At 45.9% G+C, this 27,777-nt stretch overlaps 1 long non-coding RNA gene across 1 annotated transcript in view; it reads right to left on the bottom strand.

Annotated features, from left to right (window-relative positions):
* Positions 1-14,559: 14,559 nt before the first annotated feature.
* Positions 14,560-27,777, bottom strand: part of LOC311601334 — a 178,099-nt gene continuing 164,881 nt past the window's right edge. Inside the window, exons 2-3 of the long non-coding RNA XR_014780525.1 lie at positions 16,718-16,769; positions 14,560-15,503 (exon numbers count right to left, since the gene is read on the bottom strand). This is a non-coding gene — a long non-coding RNA (uncharacterized lncRNA). The remainder of the gene's footprint in view (positions 15,504-16,717; positions 16,770-27,777) is intronic.

The raw sequence follows: 27,777 nt of genomic DNA, 5'->3' as shown, positions 1-27,777 counted from the left end.
CACCAGATCTCACTACAGATGGTTGTGAACCACATGGTTAGTTGCTGGAAATTGAACTCAGGGTCTCTGAGACAGGATTTGTAGTCTTATTGAATATTGTTAAAAATCTCTAAAGAGGGTATATACCATTGGAGTCTTTCTGCTTCTGGGTAACTCACTCATTATGATCATTTCTAGCTCAATCCATTCATGCACAAATTTCGGCAATTCCTTGTTTTTAATAGCTGAATAGTATTCCATAGTGTATATGTACCACAGTTTCTTTATCCATTCTTCTATTGATGGACACTTAGGCTGTTTCCATGTTCTGGCTATTATGAATAAGGCTGCTATGAACATGGTTGAGCAAATTTTCTTGTTGTGTGCTAGAGCATCTTCTGGGTATATTCCAAGGAGTGGAATAGCTGGGTCTTGAGGAAGCCCTAGTCCCATTTTTCTGAGATAGCACCAGATAGATTTCCAAAGTGGCTGTACTAGTTTGCATTCCCACCAGCAATGAAGGAGTGTTCCTCTCTCCCCACATCCTCGCCAGCATGTAGTGTCGCTTGAATTTTTGATCTTAGCCATTCTCATGGGTGTAAGATGGAATCTCAGAGTTGTTTTGATTTGCATTTCCCTGATGATTAAGAAGGTTTAGCATTTCTTTACGTGTTTCTCAGCCATTTGATAATCCTCTGTTGAGAATTCTCTGTTTAGTTCCAAGCCCTACTTCTCAATTGGGTTATTTGGTTTGGTGGTGTTTAATTTCTTGAGTTCTTTATATATTTTGGATATTAGACCTTTGTCAAATGTAGGGTTGGTGAAGATCTTTTCCCAGTCTGTAGGCTATTGCTTTGTTCTCTTGACAGTAGAGCTAGAAATGATCATAATGAGTGAGTTATCCCAGAAGCAGAAAGACTCAAATGGTATATACTCACTTATATCTGCATATTAGCCCAAGGGGCATGTCCCACAAAAGCCTTCACTTACTAGGAAACTGGGAGAGAGGAGAGGACATCCTATTGGGAATCTAGATGAGAGAAGCATGGGAGAATGGCAAAGTAGAAGGATCCAGAGGGTCCTAGAAACCAACAAGTAGAACATTATGATAGGCAGATTTGGGCCCAGGGGTCCCACTCAAACTAAGGAACCAGCCAAGGACAATACAGGCCATAAACTTTAAACCCCTACCCAGATCTAGCCAATGGTCAGAACATTCTCCACAGTAGAGTGGAGAGTGAGATATGACTTTCTCACGTATTCTGGTGCCTCATATTTGACCATGTCCCCTGGAGGAGAAGACCTGGTGGCACTCAGAGAAAGGACAGCAGGTTACCAAGAAGAGACTTGATACCCTATGAGCATATACAGGGGGAGGAAATCCCCCTCAGGAACAGTCATAGGGTAGGTGAATAAGGGGAAAATGGGAGGGAGGCAAGAATGGGAAGATACAAGGGATGGGATAACCTTTGAGATATAACAAGAATAAATTAATAATAAAAAATCCCTAAAGAAAACTGAAACAACCTGGTGTCAGCATTTTCTGAGTTCCTATAGATGTTGGGTTTTTATAGTTTCCTGTTTAATGCCATGTAGGATACAGATAACTATATTATTCTACAACTGAATGGCTTACCTGACAAATACTGAATAAGCTTTTCAGGGTATCTGCCTGCATCTGCAGACACACACCAACGGGTTAAAATATAAAATAAAACCCTCAGTCTAAACTATCTTGTTTGTAAGGACCAAACAAACTCCCTTTTGAAAAAGAGACTCCATTTTGCAAAGGAAACTCCATTCTGTGTTCAACCTATCCGAAGGCTGAACCCAGATTCCAGACTAAGCACACACTAGCCTAAACAGAAACAATGTTCACTGGCCACTCAATCAGCTCACCTTGGGAAAGTCCAAATACACTCTCTGCTGGTCAAGCTGAGCAGCAGGTGGTCTGGCACATAGCAACAACCAATTAGGAGAGGCCAGGTCAAGGTTCCTAATGCCCCCAGGACTGCCTCAGCCAACATTTTCTATAGGCCAACTTGCCCATACATCTATTACCCAACCATGAAACTCTAAGTCTTGTAACTCTCTGCTTACAGCTTTTCTGCCCAGATGTTATCCAATCATATACTGTAGAACCCATTTATTTGTCTAAAACCTATAACAAACCCCTCTCAAATAAGACTCCAGGCCACTTCCCTGCACCTGCTGCATCAGCGCATTGGAGGTGTGTCCTGGGTTCCAACCTGCAATATAAATACAACCTTGCCACTGCATTCGGACTTGGCTCTTGGGTGGTCTATTCAGAGAGTCTCTCAAAATTTGGACATAACATTGTTAGTAACTCCAAACATGCCTACTTAAGATAACCAGAGCTGGATTCGTGAACACTTAATATGCATTCCAAAAAGGTGATAGGTAAGATGATTGGCCCTTCCTGGGAATATCCAATTCAAATGCAGCCCACCTAGGAAAGCACTCACAGCCCACCCACAAGAGTTGCTGCAGGACACACAAACAGGCTCCCTCTTCTCCACTGCATTCAGTAGTTTTGCTAATGCTTTACACTTCACCCAGCCCTCAATGTGTCCATCAGCTGGCAAGACAGGAGGCAGACCTGTCACTGCTGAAACCCCGACCTGGGCTGGTGAGCTCTGCCCACTATGCCTACAACATCAGCCTCAGCTGCACCTCAGCATCAAGCCCAGCCTACCACTACTACCTAAGTTATCACAGCCCCACTCACAACACCTACAGCACAAGCTACCCCAGCAGAGATAACTTCTGTCCCGGCCCCCCAGACACACATCTACAGCCCCTTAGCTCAGCACTCACACCTTCTCCCTAAGAACATACAATACTTCCCGCCACAGACAAGGTTCTCAACCCGTGGGTCACGACCCACACACCAGCTATGTATGTTGTGGTTACATTTGTAACAGTGGCAAAATTCCAGTTGTAAAATAGCAAGAAAATACATGAGGGACTGTGTTAAAGAGTCACAGCATTAGGAAGGTTGAAACCCACTGCCCTTCCCTGACCTTTGCAACCACAGCCCCCACCCACTACTCTATCTCAGCAGGTCACAGTGCCCCACTGCTACAGGTGTTCTCTGCCAAATGAAGGTCAAGTGAGGATTCAGCCTTCTGCCCCCTCCTCAGAAAGTGACCACTCACATCATAGCCTTGGCCTGGTGCTCTGCATTCCCTGCTCATGTATCTCACCACTCACACAGCCCAGCCCACAACAACTGCCACAGCAGAAACAGCCCTGGGCCCCCTTCTCCTTCAGCGGTTCTGGGCAACATTAAGTAGGGACCAAAAGTTACACTAACACAATCCAGCACTTAGTGAAAGGCATGACCTCAATCAAGCCCTGCATCAGCAAGAGAGCTCAGCCCACCATTCTTCAGTCAGCTCTCACAACCCCACACTAGTATACACCCACACAGCCCCATCCTGCTCTTAGGGTGACCCTCCCTCCACTCAGGTCAACATCCTGAGCCCAGCCCAATTTTGTAAGTGAGCACCTAGCCTCCCAGCCTGGCAGCCCCTTACCTCCACACTGCAGGATCCATAGCCACGCCCCCAACACCTCACCACTTCCTTCCTCCCTAGTAATCAGGTGGGCAGGACCCCATGCAGATGCAGATTGTCCCTCACACCCCTGCCTGAGTCAGCCTACCTTCCCCCCTCAGCTGTTAGCACTCCAGGACTCCGCCCCTCCCCCACCCATGGTCCCCCTTCTAGTGCCTGTTCCCAAGGGCACAGAGTTTCCTTCTCTAGCTCTTACTAGGTCCAGATCCACCCACCCTTCCACCCTAATATACAAGCCCCGCCCACCACTAATGACCTCAGCAGTCACAGCCCCACCCACAAGACCAGCACCAGTCCTCCTGCTGCAGGGCACCCTATCCTTATATCCAAGTTTTCCCATAGACTCCTTCTCCATTCAGCCCTGGCCCAACCCTGACACTCCTTTTTGACTTCTTTCTGGTCCAGCTGTTATGGACCCTTGCCTGTGCCCTCCTTAGAGGTCCTCAGGATGAGCCTGATCCAGTGGTGTCCCTAATGGTTAGAGCAGCCTGCTGTGCTGATCTCACAAACTGCCTGTTTGCAGAAAACCAAGCCTGTAATCCCACCACTTGGGAGGCAGAGGCAGGCTGAGAACTGTGAGTTCCAGGGCAGCCTGGTCTACAAAGCAAGTCCAGTACAGCCAAGGCTACACAGAGAAACCCTGTCTCGGAAAGAAAGGAAAGAAACAAGGAAAAGAATGAAAAAAAAAAAGAAAAAGAAAAGAATAGATGAGTCAGGGGATGGACAAAGGCACCTGTGTGGATGGTTGTAAACTTCCCTCAACAGTTTTACATGAGCAACTGGCTCATGCCTGACCAATTGTACTTTGTGGTGCTGAGCACCCCCTCACCTGGGGTGGGGGTCTTTCGGCCTGAACCTGGATGCATGGCCAGGACACTGTGAGCTGGAGGCCTGTGCTGCCTGGTGACCACAAGGCTGAGCCCACCAGGGGTCCCTAAGACTAAAAGTCTTGGAATCCACTCCAAGGGAATGAAACAAGGAAACTCTGGAGCAGAGTTTGTGCCCCTTGCCCTCCTGTGGCTGTGGTCTCCCTCCTGGAGGGTCTCAAGCAGTGTTGGGTCTGCCCCACCTCCTGCCACCCACTCTTCCTCCTTCCTCCTGAGTGTGGAGGCAGGCAGGTGGCAAGCTCTGTGCTGCTCCTCCTGGGCCCTCCCCTTCTTGCCATTAGGCTGTGAGCTCAGTGAGAAGGCCCAGGTCACATGCCCTGTGTGCCCTGAAACTCCACTGACATTGATGCTCTGCTGCTTCTCAACAACATGCCCTGCAGTGGGGTTTTGCTTAAGGACAGGCCAGGCAAACCTGGGTTTGGTGCTCTTGTGCCTGTCTGTGCAGTTTGAGAGTCTGGGGTGGGGGAGGGGAAGTGGCACTCACTGGATAGGATGGAGGCTTCTAGAGAAAGGCCCCACAAGGTCCTGTCAACAGAAGTGGCCATGCCTGAGGGAACACAGAGGAGGGAGTGTCCCCTTGCCCTATTCAGGTGTCAAACTGTGTTAGTGGATATCAGCATAGAGGCAGTCAGTCCTCTGGTTGTCCTGCCTGCTGACTCACTCTGAGGTCACTGCCTCCAGTACCAAACCTAACTTCAGCTGAGAAGCTCTTACAGAAGAGACCATGCTGCCCCTTTTGGTCAGCAAATTCTGGGCTATTAGGTCCAAAGGCACCTAGTTCCCCTTCAGCAAAAGGAACCATTTCCCTTCTGTGCTAGGAAGGGAAGCTTCTGGGCAGATAGCTGTGTCTGATGCCTATGAGCACAACAAGACTCATGTTGGCATCCTGGCTACTTCTGTATAACAAATGTCTGTTTAAAAATCAGTGAGATGGGGCTGGAGAGATGGCTAAGTGGTTAAGAGCAAGCACTGTTTGTTTTTCCAAAGGTCCTGAGTTCAAGTCCCAGCAACCACATGGTGACTCACAACCATCTGTAATGTGATCTGGTGTCCTCTTCTGGTATGTAGGGGTACATGCAGTCAAAACACTGTAAACATATTAATTAAATAAATATTTTTTTAAAAAATCACTGAGTTACAAAAAACATAAAGGAAGGATTACTAAGCATGGTTGCTGTGATCTCATTGAATGACTTATTTTGTGATTATCAAATTTTACCTCAGTAAAGCAATTTTTATTTTCCTTTATAGAGTTTCTTTCTCTTCTCTTCTCTTCTCTTGCTCTCTCTTTTTCTTTTCTTTCCCTCTTTCATTCTTTTTTTCTTCCTTTCTTTTTTCCCAAGATAAGGTTCCTCTGTGTAGCCTTGTCTGTCCTAGACTCACGTTTTAGACCTGGCTGGCCTTAAACTCACATAGATTTGCCTGCCTCTGCCTCCCTTAGTACTGAGATCAAAGGCTTGCACCATGACACCTGGCCCTAAAATCTCTAGGCAACTGTTCCATTAGGTGAAAAGAGGAGGAGTTTACTGACCAAGGGCCCCATGAGGATCCCATGATGCCTGCCATGTCCATGGGTTCTTTGAGGCCTCAAAGCTCCCCTTTCCCCTTTTGAGGAAACCTCAGTAGGCCCAATCTCCGCAAGGACTTGTGCAGGTGCTTAAAGATGTACTAGTTAAACATCATGTCCAACCTTGGGCAAACAGCCCCAGCAGGCTGAGGGAGGCTAGCTTCCCATGGTGACCCTCCTGGAGTAGACTGAAGTCAGCTCTAAGTTTCTCTCAGGGTTTACACTCCCAATCCCTTTGTTCATTCAGAGACATTCTTTTCTTTTCTTTTCTTTTCTTTCTTTCTTTCTTTCTTTCTTTCTTTCTTTCTTTCTTTCTTACAGTCTTGTGGGGTTTATTTTTGTTTCTTTGAGACAAGATTTCTCTGTGTAGCCTTGTCTGTCCTAGAACTCAATCTGTAAACCAGGCTGACCTCAAAGGCACATAGATCTGCCTGCCTCTGCCTCCTGAGCTCTGGGATTAATCTCCATGTCCAGCGATGCTGTGCTTGTTAAGAAGCTTGTTTGGCATAAGAGATCGCTTTTACAAGACCTCCTGTCACCAGGTTTATCTTCCCCATTTCCATTTTTTCTATCCTTCTCGTCTCCTGGCACCTCCCTCTCAGGACCTTGTTACTGAAGAGTGACCTGCAGGTTCAGTCAAACTGCCACCTGAAGGGTGTGCCTGAGTACAGGAGAGAGAATAGGCATTCCTGTGATACCTCTGTCCATATCTGTGTACTGATTACGTATATATACATGAGAAGTCGAGCCCAGCAGAGAAGAATCAGCAGTAAACGTGGGACAGCCATATTCTGAAGAGAATGTTGGCCGCCTTAGATGCTTTGCTTCTGCACTCTAGTTCTTATAATGAATTATTAAAGCACTTCAAAAGCTTCTTTATTTTCATTCTAAAAGCCTGCCCTTGCTTCCCTGACAAAGTTTCTGTGAATTTAAAGGCATGAGAACATGCAGGTAAAACTCACAGACAGAACAACACCTATGAGGGCCAACTAAGCTTCTACACCACCTACCCCAGCAGGGGCAGAGCTTAGAGCAAGGGAAGAGCAAGCAAGGGAGGGATAATTTGCACTAGGAAATTTGCTTTAAAATTGCTTAGATCCACAGGATGAGGTTATTTTAACTGCAGTACAAGACCCCCAAATTTCTGGTTACTTCATAGTCCAAAGCAGATTGGAGGAGAAAACATTAAAAAAAAATGCACCAAAAAAAGCGTAGGAATAAAAGGTCCTGAAAACAAAAAATGACATCAGTGCTTAAATTACTTCATGATGCCAGAAGGAAAAAGGAAAATGGTTTTTTATTTTGGTGTTATGTTTTTGTTTTTTGGTGAAACAGTTATAAAACCTCCAAAAATGCTCCTACTGGTTCCTCTAAGCTAATGCTCCTACCACAGCAGGGGTTTTACAGACCAATGGGCCAAAGACAAGAAGAGATATGTGAAAACGATAAAAATTAGGAAGAACAGCTGCAGCTACCAGATGGTTTTTTTTTAAATTGTTTTCCTTTATTAATTTATTCTTGTTACATCTCAATGGTTATCCCATCCCTTGTATCCTCCAATTCTTCCCTCCCTCCTGGTGGTTTTGAAGGCCCCTGCACTAGCTCCAGGAGGTGACCAGAACCTACAGCAGGGAGGAAGCTCACCTGTGTGGGGGCTTTTTTTTTTTTTTTTTTTTTTGCTTATTCACTCACTCACTCACTCACTCACTCACTCACTCACTCACTCACTCATTTGCTTTACATCCCTACAGCAGCCCACTCCCTCCTCTCCTCTGGGTCCCACACTCCTACCCTCTTTTATCTCTCAGCCCCCTCCCCTTCTCAGAAAATGAGAGCCCCCACCCATCAACTCACCTCAGCACATCAAGGGTTTTTTTTAAGCTGGCCTAGATGCTGGTGGCTGGGGGCACGAAGGGTGGGGTGACTGGCAGCCTGGCAGCCTGGCCTTAGGCCCCAGACCCTCTTCCACCCCAAGCCTCTCAGGAGAGCCACTTGCTAGTGCAGGTGAGCCAAAGCCATGGCCTGGCATGTGGCACAGATCAGGCAGGACAAATGTGCCTGAGAGGCCACAGGCAGGCGCTGACAGACACAGCTTCATAATGACAATGCTAAAATATTTCTGACCTCCAAGTCCTTTTTCTATTTTCTCCTCTGCTCTGATTAATTTCTACACATTAGGTTTTACCAGCTCAGACCTCTAATTGGAAACACTCTGTTGGATACAAGGAGGTCTAATGAGCTCCCATCAATCCAAGCAGAGCACCTGTTGCTCTCAAAATGACCTGTGGCATTTAAGCCAAAGGGCTGAATCTAGAAAGTGGGATTTGACCCTCCCATTTCAGGTTCATAGGTGTTTTTTCTTTCTCCATACGTCCTTTAACCCCCTTTCCTGGGTCAGTCTGTCAGAATAGCCTTCTGGCTCTGTGACAGGGACAAGGAGAACAGAGCAGCATAAGAGATAAATAAAAAAAATCAAGGCTAAAACTGAGCTGGTAACATGTCCTTGAAGAGAGTTACAATGTATCCTTCCTCTCTTCTCCACCCACCCTATCAACTACCTATGAGATCAGCTTCCTGGACCCAATGAGATGTTTATGTTGTGACTTTGATGTTTTGTGTACTTTAATTTTGATACAATTTGACAGGATACATAACAGTAATGCAGTACTTCCAAAAACTAACAGTTTATGGCTGACAAATTTCAAAAACAACAACAACAAAAAGCTATAGTTGTTAGGAATAAAGAGCTGCTAAAGGTAGGTAGCCTCTGTTGGGTCTCAGTTCCCTAAGGAGTACTTAGTTGTTCCAAGCTGGCCTTCTCAGGAAATTTTTTATAAAGGTGGGATGGGGCTTTCTCTATAGTACTATTAAATCTCATGGTATTAATAAATAAAAATTTGATGTGGCTAAAATAAAAATATTTTGATAAATAAGGGTTTGTATATAAAGATTGAGATAGATACATATATATGTGCAAAAAAACCAAGAAGCTTTCTCATAACCTATAAAATCCCAAGTAAGTTATTTAAAGTACACAGAAGATGCATAAGCTATATAAGGTATATGAAGAACAAAAATTAAAGGCAATATTATGCTGTTAAAGTTTATAAGGTTCATGTTAAGCAATTAAAAACATCCTGTAAAGTATATCAAATAAAGTTTTAAAAATATCTGACTCTCATTACATAATAACTGAAAGTATCAGACTGATGTAACTGATCTTCTGGGTTAATTTCAAGAGCTGCCTTGCACTGCTTTCTTGAATGATTCTGGCATATCATCAACTATCCCTACATGTTTGTTACTGGAAGGTCCCTATGTGTCCCTTGCATCTTAATTACCTATAAGGCTAATGGCTTTGAGGTCGATGGAGACGGATATAGAGTGTTTAAAATAGCACTTCGTTCATCACTTGAATTTTCCGTTTTCTAACAATGCACAGGTTGCCCAAGCAGATAGATAGTCCCCAGGTTGCAATAAAGAGCCAATGCTCTGCTCTCAAAGCACAATCCCCCTTTGTGTGCTGTGTTCCATGGCTCTAACATGGTACGTGGTTTTAAAGGGCTCTGTGCCTCTGGATGGACAACCTAAGAGGCTGGTTGAATTGTCCTGGACATACCCACCTGGTCAGGCTTGATATCCTGAGATCCCCTCATTGAACCCCATCCTATTATAATGTCTACAAATAAAAAAAAGACTCTATTAGACCTTTGGCTTTTGGCCACAGCTCTGGAACTCATGATCATCTATGGGACTTTTAGAGAGGAAAAACAACTGTAACATGTTTGGAATCAGTGCTTATATTAGCCCTCCACATATATTATTTACTTGGAAAGTCCCTCTGCTCCAAAAAGTAGGGAATGTTTCCAAATTATTTGTATCAGCTGTTTCTCTCCAATTGTATAGATTTCCCATCCAAACTAGCCAAAGACACACTGTACAAGTTACAGCATATAACCGCTTTACAATCCTCCACCTCCGTTCAATATTATGATTATAATACGGGTACTGATAATTCTTTTCACAATGGTAGAAGGCATTTGTAGGTTGAAGGACATAAGAGTCTCTTGGATAATCAGACACCGGTAAACTCATCTGGACTTTAAAAATAAATAATAATTAAAAATGAGGGAACTTCTGAGGCCTGGCCTGATCAACTGAGGCTTTCCCCAAGGCCCTGATCTATGGGCAAGGCACTATATTCTTCTCCTCAAAATTAGGATCCTGTATGGCAGAGCCAGTAATAGCCTGGGGCCAGGCATTGGGAGCTTTCCACCCAGAAGCACTGATGTATGGGGAAGGAAGGAATGTAGCTCATTCTCTAAAACCAGAATTATGCTTAGTAGAGCTGGTAATGGCCTGGGACCAGGGCCTTGGAGGAGCTATGGCTCCACAACCTGTGACCTCAAGTCTTCCAATCACATGGGGCTGTGAATACCAGAACCAAGGCCACTATGTGCTCAGTCCATAAAGCTCTCAGGGTGCCCTGTGATTCCCCTGTGTAACTTTGCACAGCTTCCTGCTGACTGTGTCCCACTGTATGATAACATCTGCTGATTTTGTCCCATCTCTCCACTGGAAAAGGTGTATAAGATGTAGTACTTCTTACAAACCTGCTTGGCCTAAGACAAAGCTGTAGCGAGATGTTTGGTGTCTTAAAGAACCCAGTTATGCTAGGTAAACATCTTTTGGTTTTAATCCCAGGTGTGGGCTATGTGGCTGCTTCAGATTGTCCACAGCAGCAGACTATTTGCCTCCTGTGTGCTTTGGCAGCGGCACAGTTCTGCCAGCTGAAGATAGTTTAATTCTGGGGACTCTAGAGAGGGGATAAAAAGACCAGAGCCCCAAGAGAGCAAGCCTGGCTCTTTCTCCTGCTGCTTCCTGCTCCTGCTGCTACTGTTGCTGGTTTGTCACGTGGTCATGAGAAAAGAGGTGATAAGGAGATTTTGGAAGCCAGGTGCTGTGGTGCAGGCCTGTAATCCCAGCACGTGTGGGAGGCAGAGACAAGCAGACCTCTGTGAATTTGAGGGAGTCCAGGACAGCCAAGGCTACATGGAGAAATCCTGTCTTGAAAAACCAACTGAACAAACAAAATAAGAAGAAGAAGATGAAGGAGGAGGAAGACAAGCAAGGCTCAGGATGCAGGGCTCCTCAGGTCCTCAGGGTTGAGATATCCCTTCCTAGCAGCAGCAGCAGCTGGAGAAGGAGCCCACGGAAGATTTTTGAGAAGGAAAGCTGGAAGACCTTTCTTTGCCAGCTCTGCTCTGGAGAAGACTGGAAAATCATGGCAACTTACAAAGCTTTTCTTTGTCTCCCATTTTTGTGAAGAGAACCTCTTCCTATCTACATACCCCATTAACAATGTGCTTCAAGCTCCTCATTCAGCAGACAGTGTTGTTTACTAAAAGGTACAAGACTTTGACAATGCACTCCAGTTTGTCCCTTTAGATGTCTGAAGACAGGCAGTCAGGTAGGCAGAGGAGAAGCCAGTTTATGTCACATACATGTGTCACCACCTTACACATGAGTCATTTCTCTTTACTGGGGTCCTGCCACAGCACAGCACACCTTTCGCCAGCCACTTCTGCCATTTTCTGCATCACAATAAAAGACCAGGAGAATGTGGTGTGGTCAGTATAGCTGTGTTTCAAATTGGCTAGCCTAATCCATTTTGTTTTAGATCTATAGCTACTTCAACTTCCAGAGGGACAAGCCAGAGCTCCTGGGGAATACAGTCAGGAGCAAATCGACTAATGTGGCTGTGGTGAGCGAGGCACAATTTCCATTTTCAAGTGCGGGGCCACATCCAAAAATGGATGAGGCTTTTACCTACCCGATGTTCCTCTTGGTTGCATAAGGCCAAGAAAGATGGCAAGAAGTCCCACCAAGGGGTTCCCAACAAACAGATACTTGCAGGCAACCTTTCCCCAGGTCCTTCTAGTACACTGAAAAAGAGCAACATCCCTGTAAGTGCCCATGACACCTGTCCACCACAGGAGACAAGTGGCCTGAGCTGAGAGGGCACATCTGATAATGGGACAGTTTCTCCATCGGCTACTGGTAAGATGGAAGGGGCAGTGCCTGCAGCAGGTAGCTCCTCAGCACGTGATGTCTATGTACAACACTTGCCCTTCCATCATGAAAGCTGACCTCTCAACCATATCCCTAAGAGAGACAGATGAGGAGGAAGAGGAGGAGTGAAAGAAAGGGGAGGAAGGGGAGGAAGAGGAGGAAGTGATTGAGGAGCAATACGCAGATAAAACAAGTATAATCTGTGCATCATTCACAAACAAAACAAGCTCATGAAGTCCCGGTCAACTAAAGACTGGGAAAAAGTCACCATTTTTTTCTGAAAATGGGTCAGTTTCAGTTCTTACTACATTAAAACAAATCTCGTGGTGCTCAGTAAACATCTTAAAGTTGAGCCCAGAGTCTGCATACTATGCTAGCCAACCCTTGGGTCAGCCTTGCCCTTCCATGGACAGCAGCCACAGTTTTATGTCCTCAGCAAACTGGGTGTGGAAGGCTATAGCTACTGACCCGGTGGTGTCTCCTCAACTAGTCAGGTATCTAGAAGCAGGAGATTCCATTCTCCTGGGTCCCTGCCCTCCACAGATGATGACAGGAAGTTTCGGAGCAGCAGCCAAGGGTCACTGCCAAGCATCCCTTACCCCTGTATAAGCACACCTCAAACTGCTGCCTGTCTGCTAAGAGATGGACACTACTGTACCCTGGCCTGAGAGACACAGGCCTTTTTTCTCAGTGCCTCCGGGTAGGAAATTGCCTGACCCATGATGAAGACAGACACTAGAAACTTTGAAAAGGAACCTTCAAACACTTGTTACAAAATGTCCTCCACTTAACACTTTTTTTTTTTTTAGGCTCTTTGAGATGGGATTTCTCTGTGTAACCTTGGCTGACTTGGAACTCCCTTTGTAGACCAGGCTGGCCTGGAACTCACAAAGATCTGCCTGCCTTTGTCTCCCAGGTGCTGGCCTTGCAGCCGTGAGCCACCTTACCTGGCCACCTAATACTTGTTCATCAACCCCAAGGAATCAGAGCTATATATGGCTCTTGTGGGAAGCACTGTCAACCTGAATGGCATAATTTTTCATTGTCAACCCAAATGCCCCATCCCTCCTCCTCTTTCCTCCATCCCTCAACGTGTACTGTGTATATTTATAAGTTTTTTATAATTTCAGGTTATTAAAACTATATGACTTCTTGAGGTTTTATCAAACAAAAAACAAAAAAGAAAGAAAGAAAGAAAGAAGGAAGGAAAGAAAGAAAAAAGTAGCTGGGTGGGGGCCAGCCTTCCTTGCTGGAGAAACCTCTCCACCGAGCTCTTGCACTGCAGAAGGACCAGGGGCTTTCCCTGTTCATCACACATTTGCCAGGGCATCAGTGTCAACTCAGTGCCTGGCGCTAGACTTGCCACCTGGCCTCCTGGATGCTGTTCATACACTACATGGGTCTGGGCTGAAAAAACGACATGAGGAAGCACATATGATGCAGGGGAGGGAGGGTACAGACACTAAGTGCTGTTTATTGTGCAATCCACACTGCAGCAAGAGATTGTTAGCACAGAGGGCATTTCCTTGCAGTTCTCCCTTTTTCTAAACACCAAGGTGTTTGGGGCCATGTCAGCAAGGTCAGGGGGCCACAGCAGGAGGGAGGGCCTGTTTGCCATCCCCTATATGAGGGCATAGCAGTCTGGATGGGTCTGGGAACAGCTTGGAGTGGGCCATGTTCTGCAAGGCAATGGTGGTTAAGTGTTGCCTTGCCTTTAGAGTCTGCACTGTGAGAGTGAGCTGACAGGGCCTTTACTTAGCTGCCTTCTCAGCACCATTCCACCCCAGCTCCTCTGAGTCCACAGTGGTCACACCGTCCTCCCCAAGTGAGGAGAAGTCCATTTTGGAATATATCCTCCTCCTCTCTCCTAGGTATGGGCTTCTAGGATGGGCTTTGGTGTCTGAAACTTGGTTCTGGTGCCTCAGCTGCAGCGTGGTGAGTACCGAGTGAGATTCCAGCTCCACACAACCTCATAGGCTGCTGAGAGTTCTGGGCACAGCAAACAACCTGATGATGACAAGCTGTGCACCCAACGACAGAGACCCACAAAGGTTTGTATTTCATTCCATCCATGCCTTACACCAAGCCTGCTGCTTGTGTGAGAACAGGGCCACTGGGATTCACCTGCTGGGATCCATGGTCAGGACTGTCTCCAGGTTGACAGGAAACCTGGATCCTTCGCACAGAGCACCAAGGACCTGACAGACGGACTGCACTCTGAGGCTCCTACACCTGTCCAATAGGTAGCACAATTGGCCTGTTGTAGGGCCAGGTACTGTGCTCTCATGACCATTAACCGGATGGCACCCACTTTTTGCTGATATGAGGTGGGCACAAAGCACACTGGGTTAAACAGAATAAGAGCTTTTTTCCTTGTGGCCATTTGTCCCTCCTGCGTGAGAGTTGTCCTTGACTTAACATTTCAGCCTATAAAGTGGGACAATGGGCAAAGTCATTCTCTTTTGTAACTTTTTTTCTTGATGACACTAGGGGCGCTGTTAATGTGGCCTAGAAAGGCTGAAAAGCTAGTCAAAGGCTAGGTAATGGGGCACTTACCAAAAGCAATGTTCCTTCTGTTTCTATTTTGTGCAAAATTTGAAGCGTATTGGTATTAGCTCTTCTTTAAAAGTCTGGTAGAATTCTGAGATAAAATCATCTGGTCCTGAGGCTTTTTTCCCCCCATTTTTGGGAGACATTCAAGGACTGTTTCTTTTCCTTAGGGGTTATGGAGATATTTAACTTGTTTTCCTGATCTTGATTTAGATTTGGTAAATGGAAACTACCAAGAAAATTGTCCATTTTATTTAGATTTTCCAATTTTGTGGACTATGGTTTTTTGAAGTAGGACCTAAAGTTTCTTTGGAGTTTTCTCACAATGTGTGTTGTTATGTTCTGATTTTCCTTTCTGATTTTGTTGATTGGGATATTTTCTCTCTGCCTTGTAGTTAGTTTGGCTAAGTGTGTGTCTTTTGTCTATCTTGTTGATTTTCTTAAAGGAAGGCCCCTTCATTCCGTTCATTCTTCCTCTTGTCCTCTGTTTCTAGTTTGTTGACTTCAGCTTGAGTTTGAATATTTGCAGCCATCTACTCCTCTTGAGTTTGTCAGCCTCTTTTGTTATGAAAGCTTCCAGAGGAGCTGTTAAGTGGCTAGTATGGAATCTCCCCAATTTCTGTATGAAGGCACTTAGAGCTACGAACTTTCCTCTTAGTACTGCTTTCATTGTGTCCCATAAGCTTGGATATATTGTGCCTTCATTTTCATTGATTTTGAAAAGTCTTTAATTTATTTTTCATTTCTTCCCTGGCTCAGTTGTTACTGAGTAGGGAGTTGCTCATTTCCCATGATTGTGTAGGGTTTTTGTTATTTCTGTTGTTGAGATCCATCTTAATCCATGGCGATCTGGAAAAGCACAATAGGTAATTTCAATTTTTTTGTATAAGTTACGGTTCGCTTTGTGACCGAGTATATACTGCGAATTTTCGAGAAGGTTCCATGTGGCGCAAAGAAGAGAGAATATTCTTTTCTGCTTGAGTGAAAAGTTCTATAGATAAAAATTGGTTCCATTGGATTCGTTCCATCTGTTGGTTTCGTTATTTCTCTATTTTGTTTCTGCCTCAGTGATCTGTCCATTGGTTAGAGTGGGGCACTGAATTCTCCCACAATTGAGGTGTAAGCATCGTTCTGTGCTTTTACCTTTAAAAACAACAGTGTTCTGGTTTTGCTTTTGTTTTCTCTTTTCGTTTTTGGTTGTTTTTTTTTTTTTTAAATACATCTAGTTGTCCTTGTATGTTGGTCAAAGATGTTCTGAATTGGAATTGCCCTCTTGGTAGGCTTTTCACTAATATTAGGAGAAATTCTATTGCTTCATGCTGTACTTCTCTCTTAAAGAGCTGGCTCTGGAGTTGGATTAGACACCCCATCTCCCAACCCGAGCATGCTTGTTTTAAAATTTCCTCCAACATACCTGTCCTGGGTCAGGAGACTACCTGACACTAGGACAAAGATACAAAACAAAGCTAATCAGCCCAAGAAAAGACACTATGTGAATTCAAAGTCCTAAAACATAAGCTGTACCTTAGGATCTTAAAGAAAAAAAAATCTATACAAAGATATAATTATTATTCACACAGCATATGAGCCTGCAAGCCAGAAGAGGGCAGCAGATCTCACTATAGATGGTTGTGAACCACATGTAGCATTATTGAATATCATTAAAAATACCTAAAGAAAACTGAAACAACCTGGTGTTCTCATTTTCTGAGTTCCTGTAGATATTGGGTTTTTATACTTTTCTGTTTAATACCATCTAGGATTCAGGTAATTATATTATTCTACAATTGAATGGCTTCCATGACAAATAGTGAATATGCTTTTCAGAGTATCTGCCTACATCTGCAGACACACACAAACGGTTTAAAATGTAAAATAAAACTGTCAGTCTAAACTATCTTGTTTGTAAGGACCAAACAAACTCCCTTTGGAAAAAGAGACTCCATTTTGCAAAGGAAACTCGGTTTTGTGTTAAACCTAGCCAAGGGCTGAACCCAGATTACAGACTAAGTACAAACTAGCCTAAACAGAAAATATATTCCAAGGCAACACAATCAACTCACCTTGGGAAAGTCCAAATACACTCTCTACTGGTCAAGCTTGGCAGCAGGGGGTCTGGAACATAGCAACAACCAATTAACAGAGGCTCGTCCAAACTTCCTAATACCCCCATGACTGCTTTAGCCAATCTTTTCTATAGGCAAATTTGCCCTACACCTATTACCCAACCATGAACCTCTAAGTCTTGTAACTCTCTGCTTGCAGATTTTCTGCCCAGATGTCATCCAATCATATACTGTAGAACCCATCTCTTTTTCTAAAACCTATTTTTTAAAAACCCTCTCAATTGAGACTCCAGGCCACTTCCCTGCACCTGCTGCGTCAGCGCATTGGAGGTGTGTCCTGGGTTTGACCCTGCAATATAAAGTGATCCTTGCCACTGCATATGGACTCAGCTCTTGGGTGGTCTGTTCAGAGTCTCTCAAAATTTGGGCCTAAGATTCATTGTTATTAACTCCAAATATGCCGACTTAACATAACCAGAGCTGAACACTTAATATTTATTCCAAAAAGGAGATAGGTAAAACGATTGACCCTTCCTGGGAATATCCAGTCCAAATGCAGCCCACCAAGGAAAGCCCTCACAGCCCACCCACAAAAGGTGCTGCAGCCCACACAAACAGGCTCCCTCTTCTCCACTGCATTCAGTAGTTTTGCCAACACTTTACACTTCACCCAGTCCTCAACTTGTCCATCACCTTATAAGACAGGAGGCAGACCTGTCACTGCTCAAAGCTCCTACCTTGGCTTGCAAGCTCTGCCCACTATGCCTACATCATCAGCCTCAGCTGCACCTAAGCATCAAGCCCCACCTTCCACTACTACCTAAGTCATCACAGCCCCACTCACAACACCTCCAGCACAAGCGAACCCAGCAGAGACAGCTTCTGTTCTCCCACCTGCAACTACAGCTCTTTAACTCAGCACTCACAGCTTCTCCCTGTGAATGTACAATGCTTCACCCCCCCCACATACAGGGTTCTCATCCCGTGGGTCGCGACCCCCACACCAGCTATATATGTTGAGGTTCTATTCATAACAGTGGCAAAATTCCAGTAATTAAATAGCAATGAAACACATGAGGGGCTGTGTTAAAGAGTCACAGCATTAGGAAGGTTGAAACCCACTGCCCTTCCCTGACATTTGCAACCACAGCCCCCACCCACTACTCTATCTCAGCAGGTCACAGTGCCCCACTGCTACAGGTGTTCTCTGCCAAATGAAGGTCAAGTGAGGATTCAGCCTTCTGCCCCCTCCTCAGAAAGTGACCACTCACATCATAGCCTTGGCCTGGTGCTCTGCATTCCCTGCTCACTTATCTCACCACTCACACAGCCCAGCCCACAACAACTGCCACAGCAGAAACAGCCCTTGGACACTCTTCTCCTTCAGCGGGTCGAGACAACACTCAGTAGGTATCAAAAGTTATACTGACACAATCCAGCACTGAGCTAAAGGCCAGAGGACCTCAATCAAGCCCTGCATCAGCAAGAGAGCTCAGTCCACCACTCCTCAGTCAGCTCTCACAACCCCACACTAGTGTACACCCACACAACCCCATCCTGCTCTTAGGGTGACCCTGCCTCCTCTCAGGTCAACATCCAGAGCCCAGCCCAATTTTGTAAGAGATCACCTAGCCTCCCACCCTGGCTGCCCCTTACCTCCACACTGCAGGATCCATAGCCACGCCCCCAACACCTCACCACTTCCTGCTTCCCTAGTAATTTAGTGGGCCCAACACATCCAGGTTGGCCCTCACACCTCTGCCTCAGTCTGTCTACCTCCCAGGCTCAGCTCTAAGTGCTCCAGAACACCGCCCCTCCCCCTCCCTGCCAGCACCTGTTCCCAAGGGATTCCACAGTGCACAAAGTGTCCTTCTCTAACACTTACTAGGTCCAGATCCACCCAGCCTTCCACCCTAGCATACAAGCCCCGCCCACCACTATTGACCTCAGCAGTCACAGCCCCACCCACAAGACCAGCACCAGTCCTCCTGCTGCAGGGCACACTATCCTTACTTCCAAGTCTTCTCATGGACTCCTTCTCCATTCAGTCCTGGCCCATCCCCTGACACTCATTTTTGACTTCTTTCTGGGCCTGCTGTAATGGACACTTGCCCCTGCCCTCTTTAGAGGTCCTCAGGATGTGCCTGATTCAAAACTGTCCCTAATGGTTAGAGCAGCCTGCTCCAGTGATCTCACAGACTGTCTGCAGAAGATCAAACCTCAAATCTCAGCACTCAGGCGGAAGAGGCAGACTGAGAACTGAGTTCAAGACCAGCCTGGTCTAAAAAGTGAGTCCAGAATACCCAAGGATACACAGAGAGACCCTGTCTCTGGGAAAAAAAAAAGAAAAAAAAAAGTAACGTTGGAAAGCAAAATGAAAAAGAAAAGAATAGATGTGTCAGGGGCTGGACAAAGGCACCTGAGTGGATGGTTGTAAACTTCCCTCAACAGTTTTACAGGAGCAGCTGGCTCAGGCCTGACCAATGGTAGTCTGTGGTGCTGTGCATCCCCTCACCTGGTGTGGGGGTCTTTCGGCCTGAACCTCAATGCATGGCCATGACACTGTGAACTGGAGGCCTTTGCTGCCTGGTGACCACAAGGCTCAGCCCAGATAGAGTAGTTGGTGGGGGCTGTGGTTGCAAAGGTCAGGGAAGGGCAGTGGGTTTCAACCTTGCTAATGTTGAGACTCTTTAACACAGTCCCTCATGGGTTTCATTGCTATTTCACAACTGGAATCTTGCCACGGTTATGAATCAAACTGAACTACTACATACATAGCTGGTGTGGGGGTCGCGACCCAAGGGTTGAGAAGCATTGTTCATTCTCATGGAGAAGCTGTGAGTGCTGAGTTAAAGAGCTGTAGTTGCAGGTGGGAGAACAGAAGCTGTCTCTGCTGGGTTCGCTTGTGCTGGAGGTGTTGTGAGTGGGGCAGAGATGACTTAGGTAGTAGTGGTAGGCAGGGCTTGATGCTTAGTTGCAGCTGAGGCTGATGATGTAGGCATAGTGGGCAGAGCTTGCAAGCCAAGGTAGGAGCTTTGAGCAGTGACAGGTCGGCCTTCTGTCTTGACAGCTGATAGACATGTTGAGGGCTGGGTGAAGTGTAAAGCATTAGCAAAACTACTGAATGCAGTGGAGAAGAGGGAGCCTGTTTGTATGAGCTGCAGCAACTCTTGTGGGTGGGGCTGTGAGTGCTTTCCTAGGTGGGCTGCATTTGAATTGGATATTCCCAGGAAGGACCAATCATCTTACCTATCACCTTTTTGGATTGCATATTAAGTGTTCACGAATCCAGCTCTGGTTATCTTAAGTAGGCATGTTTGGAGTTACTAACAATGTTATGTCCAAATTTTGAGAGACTCTCCGAACAGACCACCCAAGAGCCAAGTCCAAATGCAGTGACAACGTTGTGTTTATATTGCAGGTTGGAACCCAGGACACACCTCCAATGCGCTGATGCAGCAGGTGCAGGGAAGTGGCCTGGATTCTCAATGGAGAGGGGTTTGTTATAGGTTTTAGACAAAGAATTGGGTTCTACAGTATATGATTGGATGACATCTGGGCAGAAAAGCTGCAAGCAGAGAGCTACAAGACTTAGAGTTTCATGGTTGGGTAATAGATGTAGGGGCAAGTTGGCCTATAGAAAATATTGGCTGAGGCAGTCATGGGGGCACTAGGAACCTTGACCTGGCCTCTCCTAATTGGTTGTTGCTATGTGCCAGACCACCTGCTGCTCAGCTTGACCAGCAGAGAGTGTATTTGGACTTTCCCAAGGTGAGCTGATTGAGTGGCCAGTGAACATTGTTTCTGTTTAGGCTAGTGTGTGCTTAGTCTGGAATCTGGGTTCAGCCCTTGCCTAGGTTGAAGACAAAATGGAGTGTCCTTTGCAAAATGGAGTCTCTTTTTCCAAAGGGAGTTTGTTTGGTCCTTACAAACAAGATAGTTTAGACTGAGAATTTTATTTTACATTTTAACCCGTTTGTGTGTGTCTGCAGATGCAGGCAGATACCCTGAAAAGCTTATTCAGTATTTGTCAGGTAAGCCATTCAGTTGTAGAATAATATAGTTATCCGTATCCTAGATGGCATTAAACAGGAAACTATAAAAACCCAACATCTACAGGAACTCAGAAATGCTAACATCAGGTTGTTTCAGTTTTCTTTAGGGATTTTTTAATTAATTTATTCTTGTTGCATCTCAATTGTTATCCCATCGCTTGTATCCTCCCTTTCTTCCCTCCCTCCCGTTTTCCCCTTATTCACCTACCCTATGACTGTTCCTGAGAGGGATTACCTCCCCCTGTATATGCTCATAGGGTATCAAGTCTCTTCTTGGTAACCTGCTGTCCTTCCTCTGAGTGCCACCAGGTCTTCCCCTCCAGGGGACATGGTCAAATATGAGGCACCAGAGTATGTGAGAGAGTCATATCCCACTCTCCACTCTACTGTGGAGAATGTCCTGTCCATTGGCTAGATTTGGGTAGGGGTTTAAAGTTTATGGCCTGTATTGTCCTTGGCTGGTTCCTTAGTTTGAGTGGGACCCCTGGGCCCAAATCTGCCTATCATAATGTTCTACTTGTTGGTTTCTAGGACCCTCTGGAACCTTTCACTTTGCCATTCTCCCATGCTTCTCTCATCTAGATTCCCAATAGGATGTCCTCTCCTCTCTCCCAGTTTCCTGGTAAGTGAAGGCTTTCATGGGACATGCCCCTAGGCTAATATGCAGATATAAGTGAGTATATACCATTTGAGACTTTTTGCTTCCGGGACAACTCACTTGCTATGATCATTTCTAGCTCAATCCATTTATCCACAAATTTCGGGAATTCCTTGTTTTTAATAGCTACATAGTATTCCATAGTGTATATGTATCACAGTTTCTTTATCCATTCTTCTATTGATGCCCACTCTCTCCATATCTCTTCAATATAGTACTCGAAGTTCTAGCCTGAACAATAGGACGACAGAAGGAGATCAAGGGTATCCAAATGGGAAAGGAGGAAGTCAAATTATCCCTATTTGCAGATGATATGATAGTGTACATAAGTGACCCTCAAAATTCCACCAGAGAACACCTACAGTTGATAAACACCTTCAGCAAATTGTCTGGATACAAAATTAACTCAAAAAAGTCTGTAGCCTTCCTATACACAAATGACAAGCTTGCAGAGGAAGAAATTAGGAAAGCCACACCCTTCACATAGGCCAAAAGCAATATAAAATATTTAGGAGTTACTCAAACTAAGCAAGTGAAGGACTTGTTTGAAAAAAATTTCAAAACTCTGAAGAAAGAGATTGAAGATGACCTGAGAAGATGGAATGATCTTCCTTGCTCATGGATCAGGAGAATTAACATAGTAAAACTGGCCATCCTACCAAAAGCAATCTACAAATTCAATGCAGTCCCTATCAAAATACCTACACAATTTTTTAAAGACATTGAAAGGTCAATTCTGAACTTCATATGGAAAAACAAAAAACCCAGAATAGCTAAAACAATCTTGTCCAATAAAAGGTGCTCTGGAGGAATCTCCATACCTGATCTCAAACTGTACTGTAAAGCAATAGTAATTAAAACAGCATGGTACTGGCACAGCAACAGGCTGGTTGATCAGTGGAATCAAATCGAAGACCCAGATATGAATCCACACACATATGGTCACACTTGATTTTCGACAAAGAAGCCAAATCCATTTAATGGAAAAAGGATAGCATCTTCAACAAATGGTGCTGGTCTAACTGGATGTCTATGTGTAAAAAAATGCACCTGGACCCATATTTGTCACCTTGCACAAAACTCAAATCAAAGTGGATTAAAGACCTCAACATAAAACCAGAGACACTAAGTCACTTAGATGAAAAAGTGGGGAAGAGCCTGGAACATACTGGCACAGGAGACAACTTCCTGAGAGAGAGAAGAAAGAAATCCTATCTATAAAACGAAATAAAGATTGCTTTACCCAGGTAAAATATGATGATCACAAAGTAAGTCATTCAGTGAGATCCCAGCAACCATGCTTAGTAATCCTTCCCGTGTGTTTTTTTTTTTAACTTACTTATTTTTAAGCAGACATTTGTTATACTGAAGTAGCCAGAAAGCCAGCATGAGTTTTGTTGTGCTCATAGGCATCAGACACAGCTATCTGCCCATTTTGCCTGTCAGAAGGGAAGCAGTTTCTTTTGGTGAAGGGAACTAGATGTCTTTGGACCTAACAGTCCAGAATGTGTTGACCAAAAGGGGCAGCATGGTGTCTTCTGTAAATGCTTCTCAGCTGAAGTTAGGGTTGGTACTGGAGGCAGTGACCTCAGAGTGAGTCAGCAGGCAGGACAATCACAGGACTGACTGCCTCTATGCTGATGTCAACTCACACAGTTGTGACACCTGAATAGGGCAAGGGAACACTCCCTCCTCTGTGTTCTCTCAGGCATGACCACTTCTGTTGGCAGGACCTTGTGGAGCCTTTCTCTAGAAGCCTCCATCCTATCCAGTGAGTGCCACTTCCCCTCCCTGACCCCAGACTCTCAAACTGTACAGACAGGCACAAGAGCACCAAACCCCAGGTTTGCATGGCCTGTCCTTAAGCAAAACCCCACTGCCGGGCATGTTGTTGAGAAGCAGCAGAGCATCAATGTCAGTGGAGTTTCAGGGCACACAGGACATTTGACCTGGGCCTCCTCACTGAGCTCACAGCCTAATGGCAAGAAGGGGAGGACCCAGGAGGAACAGCACAGAGCTTGCCACCTGTCTGCCTCCACAGTCAGAAGGAAGGACAAAGAGTGGGTGGCAGGAGGTGGAAGAGACCCAGCACTGCTTGAGACTGAATGGAGAAGGAGTCTATGAGAAAACTTGGAAGTAAGGATAGGGTGCCCTGCAGCAGGAGGACTGGTGCTGGTCTTGTGGGTGGGGCTGTGACTACTGAGGTCAATGGTGGTGGGCGGGGCTTGTATGCTAGGGTGGAAGGGTGGGTGGATCTGGACCTAGAAAGAGTTAAAGAAGGCAACTTTGTACAATGTGTAATCCCTTGGGAACAGATGCGGGCAGAGGTGGGGGAGGGGCGGTGTTCAGGAGTGCTTAGAGCTGAGGCAGGGAGGTAGACAGACTGAGGCAGGGGTGTGAGGGCCAACCATGGTGTGAGGGGCCCACCTGATTACTAGGGAAGCATGAAGTGTTGAGGTGTTGGGGGCGTGGCTATGGATCCTGCAGTGTGGAGGTAAGGGGCTGCCTGTCTGGGAGGCTAGGTGATCAGTTACAAAATAGGGCTGGGCTCTGGATGTTGACCTGAGAGGAGGCAGGGTCACCCTAAGAGCATGACAGGGCTGTGTAGGTGTATACTAGTGTGGGATTGTGAGAGCGGACTGAAGAGTGGTGGACTGAGCTCTCTTGCTGATGCAGGACTTGATTGAGATAGTCTGGCCTTTCACTGAGTGCTGGATTGTGTCAGTGTTACTTTTGGTCCCTACTTAATGTTGCCCAGAACCGCTGAAGGAGAAGGGGGCCCAGGGCTGTTTCTGCTGTGGCAGTTGTTGTGGGTTGGGCTGTGTGAGTGGTGAGATAAGTGAGCAGGGAATGCAAAGCACCAGGCCAAGGCTATGATGTGAGTGGTCACTTTCTGAAGAGGGGGCAGAAGGCTGAATCCTCACTTGACCTTTCTTTGGCAGAGAACACCTGTAGCAGTGGGGCACTGTGACCTGCTGAGATAGAGTACTGGGTGGGGGCTGTGGTTGCAAAGTCCGGGAAGGGCAGTGGGTTTCAATCTTCTGAATGCTGTGACTCTTTAACACAGACCCTCATGTGTTTTGTTGCTATTTCACAACTGGAATTTTGCCACTGTTACAAATGGAACCACAACATACATAGCTGGTTTGGGGGGTGCAACCCATGGGTTGAGAACCCTGTCTGTGGGAGAGTTACAATGTATCCATCCTTCCTCTCTTCTCCACCCACCCTATCAACTACCTATGAGGTCAACTTCATGGACACATGAAGTTTATGTTGTGACTTTGATGTTATGTTTAGTTTACTTTTTATACAGTTTTACATGATACATAACAGTAACGTAGTACTTCCAAAAACTAACAGTTTGCCACTGACAAATTTCATCAACAACAACAACAAAATACTTAAAGTTGTAAGGGGTAACGAGCTGCTAAAGGAAGGTAGCCTCGGTTGTGTCTCAATTCCCTAAAGAGTAGTTAGTTGGGTTGGAGAGATGGCTCAGAGGTTAAGAGCACTGGCTGTTCTTCCAAAGGTCCTGACTTCCATTCCCAGTAACCACATGGTGGCTCACAACCATCTATAACAAGATCTGGTGCCCTCTTCTGGCCTGATGGCTTACATGCAGGCAGAACATTGTGTACTTAATAAATCTTTTAAAAAAAAAGAAAAGAAAAGAAAAAAGAGTAGTTAGTTGTTCCAAGCAGGCCTTCTCAGGAAATTTTATATTAAAGTGGGATCGGCTTTCTCTATAGTACAATTCAATCTCATGGTATTAATAGATAGAAATGTGATGCAGCTAAAATAAACATATTTGGATATATAAGGGTTTGTATATAAAGATTGAGATGGATAGGTATTTGCAAAAAAACAAAAAACAAAAAACAAAAACAAAAACGCAAGAAGCTTTCTCATAACCTATAAAATCTCAAGTAAGTTGTTTAAAGTACACAGAGAATGCTTGAGACCCTCCAGGAGGGAGATCACAGCCACAGGAGGGCAAAGGGCACAAACTCTGCTCCAGAGTTTCCTTCCCTTCGAGGGGTTTCCTAGGCTTTCAGTCTTAGGGTCCCATTCTGGGATCAGCCTTGTGGTCATCAGGTAGCACAGGCCTTCAGCTCACAGTGTCCTGGCCATGCATCCAGGTTCAAGTCGAAAGACCCCCAGCCCAGGTGAGGGGATGCACAGCACCACAGAGTACCATTGGTTAGACCTGCCCAAGCTGCTCCTGTAAAACTGTTGAGGGAAGTTTACAGACATCCACTCAGGTGCCTTTGTCCAGCCCCTGACACATCTATTCTTTTCTTTTTCTTTCTTCTTTCTTTTCTTTTTCTTTTTTTCCCCCAGAGACAGGGTCTCTCTGTGTATCCTTGGCTATCCTGAACTCACTTTGTAGACCAGGCTGGCCTTGAACTCAGTTCTCAGCCTGCCTCTGCTTCCTGAGTGTTGAAATTTAAGGTTTGGTCTTCTGCAGCCCACTGTGAGATCACTGGAGCAGGCTGCTCTAACCATTAGGGACACTATTGGATCAGGCACATCCTGAGGACCTCTAAAGAGGGCAGGGGCAAGTGTCCATAACAGCAGGCCCAGAAAGAAGTCAAAAAGGAGTGTCAGGGGATGGGCCAGGGCTGAATGGAGAAGGATTCTTGAGAAAACATGGAAGTAAGGATAGGGTGCCCTGCAGCCGGAGGACTGGTGCTGCTCTTGTGGGTGGGGCTGTGACTGTGGAGGTCATAGTGGTGGGTGGGGCTTGTATGCTAGGGTGGAAGGGTGGGTGGATCTAGACCTAGTAAGTGTTAGAGAAGGAAACTTTGTGCACTGTGGAATCCCTTGGGAACAGGTACTGGCAGGGGAGGGGGATGGGCGGTGTTCTGGAGTGGGTAGACCTGAGCCAGAAAGGTAGACATACTGAGGCAGAGGTGTTAGGGCCAACCTGGGTGTGTTGGGCCCAGTAAATTACTAGGGAAGCAGAAGTGGTGAGGTGTTGGGGGCGTGGCTATGGATCCTGCAGCATGGAGGTAAGGGACTGTCAGGGTGAGAGGCTAGGTGATCTCTTACAAAATAGGGCTGGGCTCTGGATGTTGACCTGAGAGGGGGCAGGGTCACCCTAAGAGCAGGACATGGCTGTGTAGGTGTATACTAGTGTGGGGTTGTGAGAGCTAACTGAGGAGTGGTGGACTGAGCTCTCTTGCTGATGCAGGGCTTGATTGAGGTAGTCTGGCCTTTAGCTCAGTGCTGGATTGTGTCAGTATAACTTTTGATACCTACTGAGAGTTGTCTGGACCTGCCGAAGGAGAAGAGTGTCCAAGGGCTGTTTCTGCTGTGGCAGTTGTTGTGGGCTGGGCTGTGTGAGTGGTGAGATAAGTGAGCAGGGAATGCAGAGCACCAGGCCAGGGCTATGATGTGAGTGGTCACTTTCTGAGGAGGGGGCAGAAGGCTGAATCCTCACTTGACCTTCATTTGGCAGAGAACACCTGTAGCAGTGGGGCACTGTGACCTGCTGAGATAGAGTAGTGGGTGGGGGCTGTGGTTGCAAAGGTCAAGGAAGGGCAGCGGGTTTCAACCTTCCTAATGCTGTGACTCTTTAACACAGCCCCTCATGTGTTTTGTTGCTATTTCATTACTGGAATTTTGACACTGTTACAAATGGAACTTCAACATACATAGCTGTTGTGGGGGTTGAGCCCAAGGGGATGAGAACCCTGTCTGTAGGGGGCGGTGAAGCATTGTACATTCACAGGGAGAAGCTGTGAGTGCTGAGTTAAAGAGCTGTAGGTGCAGGTGGGAGAACAGAAGCTGTCTCTGCTGCGGTAGCTTTTGCTGGAGTTGTTTTTAATGGGGCTGTGATGACTTAGGTAGTAGTGGAAGGCGGGGCTTGATGCTTAGGTGCAGCTGAGGCTGATGATGTAGGCATAGTGGGTAGAGCTTGCAAGCCAAGGTAGGAGACTTGAGCAGTGACAGGTCTGCCTCCTGTCTGGCCAGTTGATGGACAAGATGAGGGCTGGGTGAAGTGTAAAGTGTTGGCAAAACTACTGAATGCAGTGGAGAAGAAGGAACCTGTTTGTGTGTGCTGCAGCAACACTTGTGGGTGGGGCTGTGAGTGCTTTCCTAGGTGGGCTGCATTTGGACTGGACATTCCCAGGAAGGGCCAATCCTCTTTCCTATTTCCTTTTTGGAAGGAATATTAAGTGTTCAGCTCTGGTTATCTTAAGTAGGCATATTTGGAGTTATTAACAATGAATGCTCTACCCAAGTTTTGAGAGACTCTCTGACCAGACCACCCAAGAGCCGAGTCAAAATGCAGTGGCAAGGATGACTGGTTTAAACAGAACTAAGAGCTTTTTTCC

The sequence above is a fragment of the Acomys minous genome (assembly GCF_964271855.1).
Source record: "Acomys minous genome assembly, chromosome: 7".
Classification (NCBI taxonomy): Eukaryota; Metazoa; Chordata; class Mammalia; order Rodentia; family Muridae; genus Acomys; species Acomys minous.
This window is presented reverse-complemented; position numbering and strand designations above follow the sequence as displayed.